Here is a 17,432-nt window from a genome sequence, read left to right as displayed (position 1 = left end):
TCCGCAGGCCGACGCTCTATCCACTGAGCCAAACCGGTTTCGGCGAAACTTTTTATAAATTGAAGATAATGCTGTGCTCAGTTGTGGGAAGAAAGCCTAGAAACTAGTGATGCTATCATGTAAGAGAAAAGCCATCTTCAACATAGGAATATGTCAGGTTACATCTCAAATTTATCAAAATCTAATTCAAAGGGGTATGGAGTTAGCCAGTGACCCTACAAGGACAATCTCACCATAGTCCAAAATCTATATATTTTCCAAAGTCTGGACATCCATAATATTGTTTGAGCTACACCAAGATCACTCCTGTTTCTTTTTAGACTTTTCTTATGTAACATTAACAAAACATTGAATTCCAGTATTGTGATATTGTGATTTATCAAAACAAAGAAAGATGTATTTGGTTTTTGTCCCCATTCCTAGCACAGAGCTCCTAAAACCCTTGGAATTTGTTGAGTGATAAGAGCCATAAAGTTTCCTTGATATTCATAACAAACCCTTTTCAACCACACCTGAGTGTATGTTAGTGAGGTGATTTTTGGAAAGCATTTAAGGATGGGGGCTGGTGGCCAGGGGAACCACTGTAAGATTAGAAAGTTCGAATTTCTTAAGTAATAGTGATATTTAAAACTAGGGAAATAATTAAAAATCCATCTCCTTTATTTAGCACATTCAAATAGTTAGCCTGACCACTGGGAAGAGAGAGGAGAGAAGGCTTGAATCAATTGCCAGTGGCTAAGGATCTTATAATCCCTACTAGAGGCCTGGAGCACAAAAATTTGTGCACTCGGGGCGGGGGGGGGGAGGGTACCTCAGCCTGGCCTGTGCCCTCTCTCAGTCTGGGACCCCTCGGGGGATGACGATCTGCTGGCTGAGGCCTGCTCCCCAGTGGATTGGGCCTAAGCTGGCAATCAGACATTCCTCTGGCAGCCCAGCAGCCCTCAGGGGATGTCCACTTGCCAGCGGGGAGCAGACCTAAGCTGCAGTCGGACATCTTAGCGCTGCTGAGGAGGCAGGAGAGGCTCCTACCACCACCGCTGTACTGGCAGCCATCAGCCTGGCTTGTGGCTGAGCAAAGCTCCCCATGTGAGAGCACCCTGACCACCAGAGGGGAACTCCTGCATTGAGCGTCTGCCTCTTGGTGGTCAGTGTGTAATAGTGACCAGTCATTCCCAGTGGTTCTGCTGTTAGGGTCAGTTTGCATATTACCCTTTTACTATATAGGATAGAGGCCTGGTGCTCTGGTGGGGTCCAGCTGGTTTGCCCTGAATGGTGTCCCGGATCAGGGTGGGGGTCCAGCTTGGGTGCCTAGCCAGCCTGGGTGAGGGGCTGAGGGCTGTTTTCAGGCTGCCCGCACCCCCTTTAGGGTGGGGGTCCCCACTGCGGTGCCTGGAAAGCCTGGATGAGGGATGAGGGCTGTTTTCAGGCTGTCCACACCCCCTTCAGGGTGGGGGTCCCCACTGGGGTGCCTGGCCAGCCTGGATGAGGGGATGATGGCTGTTTGCAGCTGGTCACACCCCCTTCAGGGTGGGGGTCCCCACTGGGGTGCCTGGCCAGCCTGAATAAGGGGCTGAGGGCTCTTTTCAGGCTTCCTGCACCCCCTTCAGGGTGGGGGTTCCCACTGGGGTGCCTGGCCAGCCTGGATGAGGGGCTGAGGGCTGTTTTCAGGCTGGCCACACCCCCTTTAGGGTGGGCATCCCCACTGGGGTTCCTGGCCAGCCTGGATGAGGGGCTGATGGCTGTTTTCAGGCAGGCCAAGCCTGCAACTGAAGCTCCCATCTCTCCTTTTTTTCTTTTCTTTTTTTTATTCTGGGATTTCTTTACCTTCTGTAATTGAAAATTTGTTGTGGCTCCAGCTCCGAGACTGGCTGGCTGAAAGCAGGTATCTGGGTTTGTTTAGCTTCTATAATTGCAACATTGTTGCATCTGGAGCTCAGAGCTGTGCCCCGGCAGGAGGGGAACCTTGGCTTCCTCCATCGCAGGGACAACCTAGCCTCATGTTCGCTTCAGCTGCGTGGCTGCCGGCCGCCATCTTGGTTGGCAGTTAATTTGCATATCACCCTGATTAGCCAATCAGAAGCATAGCGGAGGTATGGTTAATTACCATGTTTGTCTATTATTAGATAGGATGTATTGAAGCTATATAAAACAAAAAAAAAACAAGATAAAACAAAACAAAAAAACACCCCAAAGGACAAGATTTGGAGAGCTTCTGGGTGAGTGAACATGTGCAGTTTTGGGGAGAGTGGTGCATCCAGAGAGCATGGGAGCTTCAAGCCCCTTCCCACATACCTTGCTCTATGCATCTCCTCCATATGGCTGTTCCTGAGTTATACCCTTTTATAATAAACCAGAAATCTGAAGTAAAATATTTCTCTGAGTTCTGTGATTAGCACTAGCAAATTAATCAAATCCAAGGAGGGGGTCATGGGAACCTCTGGTCAGTAGTTGGTGGGTCAGAAGCACAAGTGACAACCAGAACTTGCAATTTGGATCTGAAGTCGGGGAGGAGTCCAGTCTTGTAGGACTGAGTCCTTAATCTGTGGGATCTGGTGCTATCTCAAGGTAGATAGTGTCAGAATTGAGGCAAATTGTAAGAAACTTAGCTGATGTTACAGAATATTGCTTGGTGCTATTAAAACACACACACACACACACACACACACACACACACACACACACACACCAGAAGTATTAACCAATGCCAATTTAGTAAGTGCACTTTTAAAGAATGTCAGTGAATAGCTTTTATTTTTTCTATGACTCACTATTTTTCCTTTATTGATTGAGGTGTTACATATGTGTCCTTATCGCTGTATTGCCCCCCCGCCCCACCCTATGCCCTCACCCTAGCTTTTAAATAGAACTGTGTTTGGTACTGAAATATCAGCATAGAAATATAACTGTGTGCATTGTCTGCCGGGAATAGGATCAGAGATGATCTGAGTTCCATACATTTGCCTCCACTACCACAGGCCCACTGGAGAAAGTGGGGTTTTGAATACCACAGGAAACAGGCCCTGAGGAACACTCAGCCTACTGTTTTGTTCTGGTGCGATGCATATGCTGATAGTGGCCAGGTGGAGGATTTGGCTAGCCCAGCTAATTGTCTCTATCTGAAGGAATAGCAAATAGTGCTGTAGCAGTGTGCTGCCCCCAGATACAAATTAAACTGCACTCAAGTGCACTTAGAAGAAATTAACAAAGCTCCAAATGGAAAGTGACTTTAAAAAATTCATTTTTCTTTTTATTTCAATTTTACGATTAATGGGACATGAATAAATGGAAAGACCAAGGAGAGAGGAAGTAGTAAAGGATTAATATCACAACACAAAGCTTTTATAGATATTATGTTTGAATGTGCTAAATAAAGGAGATGGATTTTTAATTATTTCCCTAGTTTTAAAGATCACTATTACTTAAGAAATTATTTATTTCGAAATCTGCTGGCTAAACCAACATACATTGGATTTTAAAATACAGAAATGACTGAATGTTAACTTATTCTTCCCATATAAACAAAGCTGAAGCCATCTTCTCTCTCCAGGTTGTTTGTGTGTGTGTGTGTGGGGGGGGGGGGGGGCGTTCTTTATGTTGTATCAAGGCAGATGACACAGTCCTTGGCACTCTATGAGCTGCTTTACTTAAAGTGAAAATTATTCTTCTACCACACCATTGGTATATATTTTACCAAATATAAAGAGAACAAAACAGATTCCTAAGCAGAGAAAAGGCATCCCACATTTTACAAAATTCAACTATGCTTCCTTCTCATAGTTTGAAATATCATCTGGTCAGTTGGATGGATCAACTAAAGACTATTATTTATTGAGAACTTAGTCCATGCCAGGCTCAGTGTTAACAATTTAACATGGATTGTCTATCTTGATTTTCATGACTGTTCTATGAATTACTCCTCTCTTATATTTGAAGAAACTGGGATTTAGAAGAAAGTAAAAGCTTAAGGTCACACAATTAGGAGAGCCAAGATTTGAATCAGAGACATCGTGTTTATTTGTACTTGAAACATTAGGAAGAGAGACCTATGTAAATCTGAAAAGGGATAAGTCATCTGAAAAAAAGTGTGAATTCAGGTGTGACTTTCACACTTATGCTTCTACCTGCTTCCTGGCTGGGTCTTTTTCATGATGGATTAAGAACAAAATAACACAAAAAACTTCATGTCAGAGAAATAATGTGATTTGAACAGATCTCATTTTCTTTGCTAGATAGCATACTATTAAGTGATTTTCCTCAATTGGCATTCTTATAAATTATTATTTTTTCCTAGACAGTTTTCTACCCAGGTGGCTAAATTTTTATTGCAAAATTAGTTCAGATAGTTTTATACAAAATTACATTAAATGTTACACGTGCTTTATTGAAATGAAACGATTAACATTTAATGAATTCCCTTTCCTCATTGGTAAGTCTAATCTATCCAGCACAATTTGAAAACAAAATTTCATTCATGAGTCTCTTGTTTACTATTGTTTCTATATTGATTCCGTGTTTTTCTTTAGCAACTTACTGGGGTATTTAACAGACTTCTGGATTACTCAACAGTGGCCCAGAGGCCAACCAGAGAATCCAGTGGCCTCTAAGATAATAATCAAATAAGATGCTTCTAGAATATTATTTGAGGAGCAGGGTGGTGTGTGTGTGTGTGTGTGTGTGTGTGAAGTATTATTATACTTTTGAGTGTCAGTGTATGGTTGTGTATTTGAGGTATTTGGATAATAATTTTAATTGCTTGAGCTTCCCTACAATCTTCTTGACTATCCAGAAATATTTTTAGGATTTTGCTAATGCTAATTTCTATTATGCTGTGGGATTAGCTAATGCAACCTTAATTTCTATAGGAAGAGCTTGATATTTAAGTGATAAAAATAATGTCTGCAAATATTCTACTTTCAAGATTGGATAACTACTGACTGGATATGGACTAAAGGTTGAAAACAATAGCCCCTTTTCATTCTGAGCTGTTGAAGCTGCTTTCTTTCTTTTATTTATGACAAAGAGGTCTGGCCTGGTGCAAGCTGCACTCATCTCACACTTTGACTATGCTCTGAGGTACATTTCTGTCTTTGCCCAAACCTTCACTGCTTGCAAGGAAGACCAAGTCAAGGGCCTGCCCCAGCAAGGCTGCTCACATGCTCAGTGTATTGAGAGGTAGATTATGAAAAGTGAGAAAAGAAAATGCATTTATGGAAGAGAATGGGAGGAGGAAGTAAGGAAAGAAAGAAGGGAAGACAGATACGGAGAAGAAATAGCAAGAAACTGCAGGAAAAGGGCCTAAGGGACACAGGACAGGTCTGGGAAAATGGAAGAATAGAAAGCAGCAGGGAGACTCTTTTTTTACTGAACCTTTCTTCTTCGAATTCAGGGTCTCAACCTGAGGTCCACGGAGAAAACTCAGGGCCCATGAGTTGGGATTTGAAAATAATGACATCCTTATTTTCTCTCACTTCTAATTAAAAGTTGGCATTTCCCTCAATTATGAATATAGGCTACAAACCGCTGTAGTAATAGCAACACCCATTGTTCTTCAAAGGAAACCACACTTTTTCAAATTATCTTATACAAGGTATCTTTATAAAAAGCTCTATGAAAAAGAAGGCTCAAAATTTCCTGGGGAGAGTTCCAGAGGTGAGTTCCTGGGACAAGAGCCAGGGAAATGGAGGCCCATTCAAGGGATGCTTTTTGGCTTCTTTCACGGGACAGGGTAGAGGGTGGACTGATTCTTCCTGAGAAATGTACTTCCCATGAGTCCAGAGATTATTTTCGATTTGTTTGGGCATAAAGTTCAAATGACTTTGACCCTGCCCATATCCATATCTGACCTGTAAAATTTTCAATTTATTAAGTTATATCTCGTAGAGTATAATGTGACACTGTGTTTAAACTTAGGTAGGTATAAAAGGACTAATTTCTTATCAATGTCCAAAGTATCTTGTGAGAGGTTTGACTGATGACTTTCTCTTCATGTAGTCAATTTTTAATAATTTCAGAGTAAACTCTACTTGCCACTTGGTAGTGTCTAGTCTAAAATGTGTATGCATGTCAATTTTGCTTCAGTTTTTGAAAAATAGAATTATTCTAATAAAAGGTCAGTGTAGGTGAAGTTTTCTCAATGATACTTGATGTCTGAGTCCATAACTTTTCAGTAAAAGGCTTTAAAAGGAAATGGAATCCTTTTCTCTTTAAACTGTAACAAGCAGTGATGGTCCAAGGACCATACAGAGTGTTACACTCAGATGAGTACTGGAGTACAGAACAAGATCACTAACTGGCCATCAATGACATCTCCTGTTTCTCGGTATCTAGGAGACTGAAAATCATTTGGTTTCCTTTATCTATATCACAGCTGTCTTGGGCCCTATTCCAATTATTTTGATCTGGTGAGGCTTCTTGTTGGCAACATAAGTGCAGTTGAGGAGCTGTAATGACATAGCAGTGACAGCTAACATTCCTCATTTGATCTAGGTGAATGTCCTTAGAAGTGTTGTTGGAGCCCTTATGCTTATTCCTCTCACACATCTAAAAAGTTTTTTAAGAGAGACTGAAAGGTATGTTTTTCTCCATTAAACTCTGGACAAAGAGCAATCGTGAGCCAGTGTTTGTTAATCCATCATATCATAAAGCAAGAAAATCGATAAACTGAAAAATGCAAAGTACCCCTATGTGCCCACCAAGCCCTCATTTCCAAGGAATTCATTCATCAGGAGATGAAGCTTCACAACAGATTTGTTAACCTAATTATGATTATAATTTTAACCCAATTTGTACACAATAATTGATCAAAAATCTTCATAACAGGCTTCCCAGAGCAATTCATTAGTTCAGTAAAAGTATGAGTAATAGTTGGAGCACACGTTCTTCATAATCATGTTGCTGGGGGGAAAAGCGGAGCAGCTGCAGTTCACTGTAGATGGCCATCAGAAACAGTTGATTTATCTAAATCAATTGATCTTGGCAGTTTCCATTCTGGGACTTAGATCACAATAGAGCTCAGTGTTGCTCACATAGCCAGAACTAAGTAATGTTGGCTCATTTTCCACTAACATAATGGGTTACACTAGATAAATAGAAAATTCAAAATTTACCCAGCTGACCAGATTAAACCATGCATCTAAGTGATCAATACACGGAGTAAAAACATTCTCTGCTCTCCCTCCACAGGAAAATGACAGTTAAATACCTTCTTTTAAACCTGGACCTGCTATCCCATCCTAAAATATAGAGCACCATTAGTAATAAAACGCTTTTCGGCATACCAGGAGAACAACAGATGGAAAGAATTAAAGTTGAGCTTGCAAAATGACCCATCCCCTGCTCCCAGTGAAATGGATTATTGCTTGGACCCTCCATAGGGTTGCACTTTGGGAAAACCCTCAATCAATTAGTGCATATAATCTTGATTTTTAAGCATCAATCATAGCCATGAACAGCTGCATAACATCAAAATTTCTACCTTTTTCAATCCACACTCTCTCATCTTAAAAACTGTGGCCTGATTCATTTGGTTTAGCGGCTGCTTCCTTACAGCACATGCCTCTCAGATACACAGATCACATCCATAGCCCACCATCTGTGCTCAGCAGTCACCCTTACCAGCTCCACATCTTTTTGGCTTCTGTCTCCAAGCTCAGAGGGGTACTTGACCCTCAGGTATTGGGAGGCAGAGATGTAGAGAACTTTAGGTCACACACAGGGATGCAGAGCCCAATGACTTCATGACAGTGGCCTGTGTGGGAGTGTGACCATTTTTTTTTTAAATGCAGAGAGATGCTGCAAATAACTCAAACTTATGTTCACATTGCCTACCTTGTCTTGCTTAAGAGGACCAGACCAATGTTCATTTGTTGTTGCCACTAAACTTTTAAGGTCCAAAGCAGGCTCTCCCTCACACTGCCAGGAAGAATGCTCAGCTGAATATATTATCTGTTTTTAGTATTTCCTCATTCTGGAGACTTTGTGGTCTGCCTAACTATGTTGTCTTGGATGCGATGTCTGTTCTGCAGGTACCAATTGAAGAGCTTGGCAGAGAAACAATGAACTTGCTCAAATGCTAGGAAAATCATGGGGCTAAGGGAAAACAGACCTAATCCCCAAATCCCACAGTGAAAAGTTTGTGGTTTGCTGCTGAAGTCAGGAGTAAAAGGACCACACTGAGCTCTACTTAGAGGAGAGTGCATTGCACCTATTCTACTCCAGGTTAAACAACATTAACCCCCAAGAACTGCCAAGTTTTTATGACCAAGTGCATTCATGAACCACAGTGCAATGGAAATAAACTAATATCTGGAATAAGCAGAACAAAACTGGAGAGATGATTTGTACACTGTTACTCTGCTCTCAGTAATAAATAAGCCCTATTGCATGCTCTATTGGGCAGAAGCCAATCTGATGAAATACGTGATCATGAGGATTGTGTCCAGGATCAGAGTCACAGCTGCCTCCAGAGCTAATCTGGGTTTCCAACCTCCCCTGGCCAAGGATAAGAGGAAAACTGGGATTTGTGATGACTGATCAATAATGAGTTCCTCGCCCTAGCCAGTTTGGTTCAGTGGATAGAGCATTGGCCTGTGGACTGAAAGGTCCTGGGTTTGATTCTGGTCAAGGGCACATGCCTGGGTTGTAGGCTTGGTCCCCAGTAGGGGGCGTGCAGGAGGCAGCCAATCAATGATTCTGTCTCATCAATTATGTTTCTATCTCTCTTTCTCCCTTTCTCTTCCTCTCTCTGAAAAAAAAAAAAAGAATTCCTCTACTTAAAGGTTTTTAGATCATGTGATTTTTGGGGTGTTTTCAGCATTTCACCCAAATCCTTTGCAGTTGATTAGTAACTCTTGCCAATTGATTTTCTCTGCTCATGTGTTCCCCCACAGTAAAATGTCTTCATGGATGTGACCATTTTTAAGGGAACCACTATTGCCCACCAGAGGAAGGCCAGGGAGAGATAGCATGGCCTGGGGACAGAGCGCTGAGCTGGGGGCAAGGTGCACTGGGTACTGTGTGATGTTGGATGAGCCACTTAATTTTTATGAGCACAGAGTTCTCTGAAAGATGATAGGGTTCCCTTGACAGTCAGATCCTAGACAGCAAAATCCAACAATGCCTAATCCTTACAGTACATGTGACGGAAGTACATTAGTGTTTGTAAATATGAGCTGCATGTGTTAACATCAACATGGCATAAATAGAAAATAAATATTCTTTCTTGGTATTAAAAAGTCAGTGTATTTTTTTCACCCTCTTCACATTCTATATCAATTTATAGCTTTGCTATTCCCCAGGAATGCTAAGGATGCTGTTATTTAATATTAGCAAGAATTAGACAATCAAATATTCATGGTGTGGTTGTCTTTAGTAGTTTATGAGAATGTTATCCCTGGAGAAGTGCTTATGGCACTGCATTCTCATCGTAGCTTAGGGCTTTTCCTCACCTCTACTCTCTCCTTCTCCCCAGAGCCCTATGTCAGAGGCAATGAATGCTTAAGTAGGCCCTGTCAGGAAAACTCTTGGTGACCCTGGAAACGGTATTTAACCTTTCCATGGATCAGCATCCAAATTGCAAAGCAAATATGACAGGTACTGCCTTTGTGAGTTATGACTAATAAAAGGGGTTGTAAAACATTCTGAAAATCCTAAATGCTACAGACAGGTCTAGTAATGTTAATAATTCACCAGCTCATGCCTGGAGGCCATCACTAGATCCTTAAAGCTGGTTGTTTTGTGATAGTCCAGGTCATTTCCTGCTGGAAATGGCAAAAACTCTAATGACAAAGACTTTTACCAGTATTGGATGCTTCGTATCAAGAGGACTGGATTTTCTGATGTGTGTGTGAGGTATGTCAGTGCTATAGGAAAGTGCTTCTCCTGTGGTTAAGCCAAGGCCATGAACACTTAGTGTGGCTCCTTTCAACAGCACGAAGTTCACAAGAGTCTCTTTATAGCAAGGTTTCCTTTTCTTCTTCTTTTTCTTTAAGTAGGGAAGAAAACAGATTTGGCATAAGCTATATGACAGCCACAATGAGGCTTTTTTTATGTATGAAAGACATTGACAATCAGCCCCACAGGGTTTATGTGATTTGAGAATATAGCTTTAAAAATCACATTACAGGCAGCAGTACTGAAGATTAATACAGAGGCCACTTACCTTTTTATTATATGGCTTATTAGCACTTAGAAGCTTGATTTATGAAAGAATAAAATCGAATGTAGTGTGTCAAAGGATAAAGACTGTGCTATAAAAATTAACATAAGGAGGTGACACTACACCCATCAATTTTAGAAAGGAAAGTTGTTGAGAATTTTCTGCAAAGTGTGGCTATGGGTTACTGGGGAGGTGATCTTCCAGGTATGGCTACTTAAGGACGAATGAAAGAGAGGACTCCTTCGGGAAGGTGCTGCCTGTGGGAGGCCAATAGAGAGAAAAGAGCATATGGAAAGGTCCTAAGTGAGCAAGGTTGGTGTATTTTGGGAGTAGGTAGAACAGTGTGGCTGGAGCATTAGCAATAGCATGGAGTATGCCAAAGTGAAGTTTAAGAGATATGCAGTTACATTTTTTATTAAAAATATAGTTTGTGAAGCAAATCGATAAATCAAAAGTTATTGTGTCTATATTAAAATTGTACACATAAATTTTATCACAGGATTCCATTTCTAAAGATTCTAAGGCAGGGGTCCTCAAACTACTGCCTGCGGGCCACATGCAAATACAAATATTGTATTTGTTCCCGTTTTGTTTTTTTACTTCAAAATAAGATATGTGCAGTGTGCATAGGAATTTGTTCATAGTTTTTTTTTAAACTGTAGTCCGACCCTCCAAAGGTCTGAGGGACAGTGAACTGGCCCCCTGTTTAAAAAGTTTGAGGACCCCTGTTCTAAGGAAATTACTATATATATATCCAAGGATGTTTATTTTATTTTTTTCCATGAGAATTGTCTTTTCCTGAAATGTTGCAGATCGGTTACAGCAAACAGAACGGCGACCGTCAAGGAAAACTGTCACTCTGAGCTCCTTTTTGACCGCAGCAGCTACGTGGAAGCAGCTGCAGCTTCGATAAGGGCCACATGGCATTAGTTTTTTAACCTGCTTTCTAGGAGATTGATTATGTTTTTGTTATTTCTCACTTTTTCTTCTACTAATTTGGGTTTCTTGTTCATTTTCTACATTATCTACTTTAACATTTTTATGTGCCTTCTTAAGATGAAACACTGAACCAATGGAAGGTCCTTGCAAATCCCTAACTCTAAAATCCCCCACTGTTTTCTTTTTAAATTTTTAAAAATTATTTATTTATTTATTTAAATAATATCTTTATTGTTGAAAGTATTACATGGGTCCTCCTTTTACCCTCAGTAATCTCTTCCAGTCCCCTTCTGAACTCCCCCCACCCACACCCTCACCACCTCATTGTTTGTGTCCATGGGTTATGCATATATGCATATAAGTTCACTGGTTGTTCTCTTCGCCCCCACCTTCCCCTGCCTTCCCTCTGAGGTTCAACAGTCTGTTCATGCTTCTATGACACTGGGTTTATTTTTGATCATCAGTTTATTTGTTTCATTAGATTCCACATATAAGTGAGATCATGTGATACTTACCTTTTTCTGACTGGATTATTTCACGCAGCATAATATTCTCCAGGTCCATCCATGCTGTTGCAAATGGTAAGTAAGAGTTCTCTCTTTTTGATTGTCACATAGTATTCCATTGTGTAAATGTACCATAGTTTGTATGTATGTATGTATGTATGTATGTATGTAAGTATGTATGTATTTATTATTTTTTATCCAGTCATCTGCTGATGGGCACTTACCTAGACTGTTTCTAAGTCTTAGCTATTGCAAATTGTGCTGTTATGAACATAGGGGTGCATATATTCTTTCTTATGAGTGTTTATGGTTTCTTAGGATATATTCCTAGAAGGGAATGACTGGGTCAAAGGGGCGTTCCACTTTTAATTTTTTGAGGAAACTCCATACTGTTTTTCATAGTGGCTGCACCAGTCTCCATTCCCACCAGCACTGTACTAGGGTTCCTTTTTCTCCACAACCTTGCCAACACTTGTTGTTGGTTGATTTGTTGATGATAGCCATTCTGACAGGTGTGAGATGATATCTCACTGTCATTTTGATTTGCATCTCTTGGATGATTTGTGACTGAACATTTTTTCATATGTCCCTTGGCCTTCTGTATGTCCATTTTGGAGAAGTGTCTATTTAGGGCCTTTGCCCATTTTTAATTGGATTGTTTGTCTTCTTTTTGTTAAGTTGTATGAGTTCCCTATATATTTTGGTGATTAACCTCTTATCAGATGTATCATTGGCAAATGTGTTCTCCTATGTAGTGGGCTCTCTTGTTATTTTGTTGATGATTTCTTTTGCAGTGCAGACACTTTTTAGTTTGAGGTAGTCCCATTTGTTTATTTTCACCTTAGTTTCCATTGTCCTAAGAGATGTATCTGCAAACACATTGCTATGAGAGATGTCTGAGATATTGCTGCCTATGGTTTCTTCTAAGACTTTTATGGTTCTACTTCTTACATTTAAGCATTTTATCCATTTTGAGTTTATACTTGTGTATGGTGTAAGTTGGTGGTCTAGTTTCATTTTTTTTGCATGTACCTGTCCAATTTTCTCAACACCATTTATTGAAGAGACTGTCTCTTCTCTGATGTATGCTCTTGCCTCCTTTGTCAAATATTAATTGAGCATAATGGCTTGGGCTGATTTCTGGGTTCTCTGTTCTGTTCCATTGTTCTATTTGCCTGTTCTTGTGCCAGTACCAGGCTGTTCTGAGTACAGTGACTTTGTATTATATCTTGATATCTGGTATTGTGATTCCTCCAACTTTTTTCTTCTTTCTCAAGATTGCTGCAGCTATTCAGGGTCTTTTTTGGTTCCATATAAATTTTTGGAGAGTTTGTTCTAGGCCTGTGAAATACACCATTGGTATTTTAATAGAGATTGCATTAAATCTATAGATTGCTTTGGATAGTATGGACATTTTAATGATGCTGATTCTACCAATCCATGAACATGGTATATTCTTCCACTTCTTTATATCTTCCTTTATCTTTTTTTTCAATGTCCTGTAGTTTTCTGAGTACAAGTCTTTTACCTCCTTGTTTACGTTTATTCCTAAGTATCCTAGAGTTTTTGTTGCAGTGATAAATGGGATTGTTTTTTAAGTTTCTCTTTCTAAGAGTTCACTATTGATGTATATAAGTGCTATGTATTTTTGGGTGTTAATTTTGTATCCTGCTACGTTTATAAATTCTTTTATTAAATCTAGTAGTTTGTTATAGAGTCTTTAGTGTTTGTTATGTACACTATCATGTCATCTGTGAATAATGAGAGTTTTACTTCCTGCTTTCCAATTTGGATGCCTCTTATTTCTTTTTCTTGTCTGATCACTATGTCCAGGACTTCCAGAACTATGTTGAACAAGACTGGTGAAAGTGGGCATCCCTCTCTGCTCCTGTTCTTAGGGGAAATGGTTTTAGTTTTTGCCCATTGAGTATGATGTTGGCTCTAGGTATGTCATATATGGCCTTTATTTTGTTGAGGTATGTTCTCTCTATTCTCACTTTGCTGAGAATTTTTATCAAAAAAGGGTGTTGGATTTTTCAAATGCTTTTTCTGCATTGATTGATATGATCATGTGATTTTTGCCTTGCAATCTGTTTATATGCTGTATCACATTTTTTGATTTATGAATATTGTACCAGCCTTGCATCCCTGGAATAAATCCCACTTGGTCATGATGTATGATTTTTTAATGCAATGCTGGATCTGGTTTGCTAAAATTTTGTTGAAGTTTTAGTGTCTATGTTCATCAGGGATTTTGGCCTGTAGTTCTCTTTCTTTGTCATGTCTTTATTTGGTTTTGGAATTAGGGTGATACTGGCCTCATAGAAAGAGTTTGGAAGTGTTTCTTCCTCTTGAAGTTTTTGAAATAGTTTGAGGAGTAGAGATGCTAGTTCTTCTTTTAATATTTGGTAAAATTCCCCTCTGAATCCATCTGGACCAGGGCTTTCTTTGCCAAGAGTTGTTTGTTTGTTTATTTATTTATTTTTATTACTGCTTCAATTTCATCAGTAGTTATTGGCCTATGTAGGTTTTCTGATTCTTTCTGATTGAGTTTTGGAAGGTTTTATTTTTCTAGGAATATGTCCATTATGCACAGGCTGTCTTGTTTGTTGGAGTAAAGTCATTCATAGTCTTTTATTACAATTCTTTGTATTCCTGTGGGGTCAGTTGTTACTTCTCCTCTTTTGTTTCTGATTTTGTTTATTTGGGTCCTCTCTTTTTGTTTACTGGTGAGCCTGGCTAGAGGTTCATTAATCTTATTTATCCATAGAGGCTAAATAGCATGCTATTAAGCAATGAATAAGTTACCAAAGAGATCAAAGAAAAAAATAAACAAATGAAAATGAACATACAACAATCCAAAATCTATGGGACACAGTGAAAGCAGTCCTGAAGGGAAGTTCATAGCACTACAGGCCTACCTCAAAATACAAGAAAAACTGGTAATAAGTTATCTAACACAACAACTTAAAGAATTAGAAAGATAACAAGAAAAGCCCAGAATAAGTAGAAGGAGGGAAATACTAAAGATCAGAGTGGAAATAAATGACATAGAGACCAAAAAAAAAAAATACAAAATATCTTTAAAATTGATTTTAGAGAGAAGGGAGAGAGGGAGGAGTGAGAGAGAGAAAAAGAGAGGGAAAGAGAGAGAGAAAGAGAGACTAGTATTGATCAATTGCCTTCCTCATGTGCCTCTATTGGGGATGAACCCACAATCTGGGTAAGTGCCCTGAGCAGGAATTGGACCTGCAGCCTTTTGGTGTAGGGGATGACCTTCAACAACTGAGCCACTGCGCCAGGGCCCCCATTTGTTTTCTTTGTTTTTGACCAATGTTTATTCCTATTGTTTTAAAATATTTGTACAGGAATGACTCCAATTTGTTTGCCTGTTTGATACTTAACCCTATGATCCTGCATGGCAATGCTCATGACTATAACTCATGTCTAATTATTATCCTCTTTTAAATTGCCTTCATCTCCAAAATCATTGGCGACTATCTTCTCAGTGACTTTTTTTTCTTCTATTTTAAATCATTCCTCTCATCAATGTTCCTGCCCAACTTCCCTGTTGTCATTTCATGGGCTATTAGTGTTTTGCCATCCCTTTTCATACACAGAAAATACTGTTTTTACACTCAGGGGTGAAAATGCCAGGCTGCTTGCTCTGGTAGCTCTGAGGCTGAGAGACACCATCTCAGATCACCTGGCTCCTGTTTGCACACTTGTACCCTTGGCAGTGGTGTGCGGATTGGGAAGTCGTGAATTATTCCATCTCATCTGTATTTCATTAGGATTTCATGTTTGGGGTCTCAAGGTTTTCATTTTCAAACTTATTAAAACTTTAGAGAACATACACCAACATTTTAAATCTATAAAAATTATTTGATTAAGCAATCAAACCCTCAAATGCATATAGCTCTTAAGGATGGTCACCACCTACATGTCAGTAGTACTCATAAATGTTTATAAGTGGGTGGGCGTGGCTTTCCTGGAACCATTGGTGCTTGTGGGTGAGTTGCCTTGAGTGGTTACCGGAAACATTGTCAGCTGAATCTTGAAGTCTTGAAAAAATTTACATTTTTATAAACATGCACACATGATGCTGGTTTTATATGATTACATTCCCTTTTTCCATTTTTTTCTTCCGTTGTCTTTACTCTCTTTTTACATCTAGTTTGAGAAATTTGTTATGAATAATCTATTTTTGAATTTTATATTATAATATAGGAGTTATTTATTTATTTAATAAGAAAGACTGTGTCTAGGAACTACTTCCAGGATAAAATAATTTCAAAACCATATTATTTCACAAAGGTATGCTACCCTCTAGAATTTATGTAAAATAAAGAGAAAAAGCCTCTTTTAAAAGGCAGGGGGAAATAAACATATAGAGCAACTATGTGCTAGGCCAGGGGTGGGCAAACTTTTTGACTGGAGGGCCACAATGGGTTCTTAAACTGGACCGGAGGGCCGGAACAAAAGCATGGATGGAGTGTTTGTGTGGACTAATATAAATTCAAAGTAAACATCATTACATAAAAGGGTACAGTCTTTTTTTTTTTTTTAGTTTTATTCATTTCAAACGGGCCGGATCCAACCCGTGGGCCGTAGTTTGCCCACGGCTGTGCTAGGCACTACCTCAGCTTTTCATATATATATATATATATATATATATATATATATATATGCTGTTCACATTATTAAATAATATAAATTATGTTATGTACAGATAACATTTTCAACAAACACAAATGGAGTTGATATCAAAGTTCAATACAATCTCTCTTTATTTCCTAATGAAATGCTCTCTTTGCTTCCTCTATATGGCTCTGATTTATCTACTTATTTTTAAAAGCTTTAGTTCATCTGTATTTTTATTGTATGTTCCTTCAAATACTTTTTATGAGAAAACAAACTTAATGAATAAAATGAGGATTGTGATAAATGCTCTTGAAGGTAGCTTTGGACCAGGAACATTCTATTACTGTATAGTGAGAGCATAAAAAGTTATCAGATATTCCAAATTCTCATTTCAAGCTAGAGAAAACCTAATTTAAGGTTGTGGCTCTTCACAAGCATTTCACAAATTCTAAGTTTTGAGGGGCATTTTTCTCTGAGGGAAAAATATAATAATCTACACTAATAATAGACAAACATGGTAATTGACCATACCTTCGCTATGCCAGCCGTTGGCTGATCAGAGTGATATGCAAATTAACCACCAACAAAGATGGTGACTAATTTGCATACTTCAGGCAGGGCGGACAGCGGGAGCTGCCATCCAGGCCCCCATGTGCGACCTTGGGGTGGGGGCTCAGGCGAAGCGATCACTGATCGCTTCGCCTGAGCCCCGCCCGCTGGAGACACGGGGCCCACTCCCATGTGCAACCCAGGGGTGGGCGGGGACTCAGGCGAGGCGATCGGCATCGCTTGCCTTCGCCTGAGCCCCGCCCACCCGCTGGGGACACAGGGCCCTCTCTGAGAGAGAGAGAGAGAGAGAGAGAGAAAGAGAGAGAGGGAGAGAGAGACAGAGAGAGAGAGAGAGGTGGAATTTGGCACCCCGCATCCCTCCCTGATCGACCACTGTGATTCCAAGCCAGCGAGGGCTGCCTTCAGGCTGCAGCTCCAGGTCCCTCACCCCCACCCCAGGACTGAGAGCACAGTGCTGGGCAGGGGCACCCAGGGGTTCGGGAATGCAGCACGAGGGGCCGGCACGACGTGGGGGGGGGGGCTGTGTTTACACCGCCAAGTTACCCACTTCTGCCCTGGCCTGCATAACTCCTCCTTCCCCTCAGAGGTCAAGCTCCTGCCTACATGCTCGCTGGGCA

At 40.1% G+C, this 17,432-nt stretch overlaps 1 non-coding gene across 1 annotated transcript; it reads right to left on the bottom strand.

Annotated features, from left to right (window-relative positions):
• Window positions 1–10,942: 10,942 nt before the first annotated feature.
• Window positions 10,943–11,077, bottom strand: LOC139004652 (small nucleolar RNA SNORA16B/SNORA16A family). Its single transcript, XR_011470504.1, has one exon. It is a non-coding gene; the product is annotated as a small nucleolar RNA SNORA16B/SNORA16A family (small nucleolar RNA).
• Between the last annotated feature and the right edge of the window lie 6,355 nt (window positions 11,078–17,432).

The sequence above is a fragment of the Myotis yumanensis genome, unplaced genomic scaffold, assembly GCF_028538775.1.
Source record: "Myotis yumanensis isolate MYYU_CA2020_CCGP unplaced genomic scaffold, mMyoYum1.0.hap1 SCAF_2, whole genome shotgun sequence".
Classification (NCBI taxonomy): Eukaryota; Metazoa; Chordata; class Mammalia; order Chiroptera; family Vespertilionidae; genus Myotis; species Myotis yumanensis.
Note: the sequence above shows the minus strand (reverse complement) of the source record. Positions and strands in the feature narration are given on the sequence as shown.